Genomic DNA, 1,991 nt, shown 5'->3' on the forward strand with positions numbered 1-1,991 from the left:
CAAGAGTAAAGGATTTAAAAAATTTTAATAGAGAAACTAAATATATAAGACCAAAATGCAACATTACATTGTCGTATTTTATTTTCCGTTGTCAATTTGGTTACTTAATTAGTTTTGGAGATATTTTGATGTTGATTATTTGTTGAAAAAAATATTGTCTAGGAATAATTTATTACTACCTTTGGTTACATTGTAGTACACATTACGTGTCTTATTCATATTTTCCTTCTCTTATTATTTTTATAACGAAGTAAGTAGTAATGATTGACTTCTAAAACGGAAGAGCTATATTGCCTTGTACAATAAAAAGTTAAAAAAAAAATTACTAAAAAAAGATTATAAAGACCAAAAAGTATAACCGAAGTAAACTCTCCCAAAATTATTTAACAAAACAATATCTGTTTTGTATAAGTTGTGACTTGCGACTTCATTTAAAAAAAATATTAATAAAATCCTGTGAAAAAATAATTACTAATGGAAAAAGATATGTCTGGATGCCTCTATATATATAAGGATTGTTTTGTCTTCTATATTTTATAGTAACTTATCTTTAGTGTTGATTCTTGAAGAAAAAAACGGTGGAAAAGGCTAAAAAATTTATATACAAAATTTAGGAAGGTGTATTAGGGATGGTAATGGTTAGAGTAGGATAGGGTTTGGAACTAACTCTAATTTTATTTGTGGGTTGAAATTTTTATATAAATTCAATTATATTCCATTCGCAAGTTGAGAATATTCCAATCTAACTCTATCTGTTCCTAACTCGTGGGTATTCAATTCTATCCGCAAATTACCAAAAAGATACAATATTATTATATAATTTGATGATAATTTAAAATAAAATTTATTTTTATGTTAAAACAAATATTAAATTATCAATTAATGATATTTTTTTAGTGGCTAAGAATCTTTTGTATTTAGTGATAGGTCTTTACTTCAACATCATTTGAAATATATTTTTAGGTAAGAATTCAGGTGCAGTCGACTTCACATGAAATTGATAGTTGAGAGCCGTTAAATGAAAATTTAGTCAAATCAGTCAAATCATCTAATAACTCTCAGTTATCAACCTCATGTAAAGTCGACTACACCTGAATTTTCATCATATTTTTATATAAGTATATAACATATACATATATAGAGTACAAATAAAATTGGATAAGATTGGAGTTCAATCTGCATCTTATTCAATCCGCACAAAAACTCTACCAGCTGCAAATCGAATTAGTAACTCCATCCCACCTGATTGAATTTCTGCAAATAAAATATATGTTGTTACTCTTAGAATGTAATGTTTAAGAGTAGTTTTTTTTATTATTTTTGTTTGGACGGGAGTAACCTATTTGTTCGAAATTACACAAACATGGCGATAAAACATTCCAGTGATATCTAAGTACACCAATTATTTTTTTGGACAGTGAAGTGCATTATTTTTTTTAGTTCACAGTATGTCCTAATTCCATAGATGAATGATCAATTTATTAAAAAAAATACATTATTTGATTGGAGGTGAAAAGTCTACTTTAGTGGGAGCAAAGGCCCATTTTGTTTGGAGCAAAAAGATTTTGACTTTTTAGTTTTTATAAAAATTTTTGGGGTTCAAAGATTTTAATTAGAGAAGAATATACCTGATCAAAAAGAAAATAAAAATAGAGAAGAATATTAACAAAGTATTCAAAGAACAAGGAGTTCAAAGAAGAGAAATTTATTTTTCACATAAATTTTAAACATTATAAATTAAAATAAGTAATTATGATTATGTATGTCGTTAATATATAATTCAACTTTTTTTTGTGTAATCAAGTATTATATTCAAACCATGCATGAGAAATAAGATACTAATTAAAATTCATTCAAAATTTGAAGGGTTATCCTAAGGTTTGGGATGAAAATTAAAATTGTCTCCGACCTTTTTTTGTTATTAAAATCATCTTTAACGTTACAAAACGTTATAAAATCGTCCTTTTTCATTTTAATTTTATTTTTTTTAC

This window comes from Arachis ipaensis, chromosome B05 (genome assembly GCF_000816755.2).
Source record: "Arachis ipaensis cultivar K30076 chromosome B05, Araip1.1, whole genome shotgun sequence".
Taxonomy (NCBI): domain Eukaryota; kingdom Viridiplantae; phylum Streptophyta; class Magnoliopsida; order Fabales; family Fabaceae; genus Arachis; species Arachis ipaensis.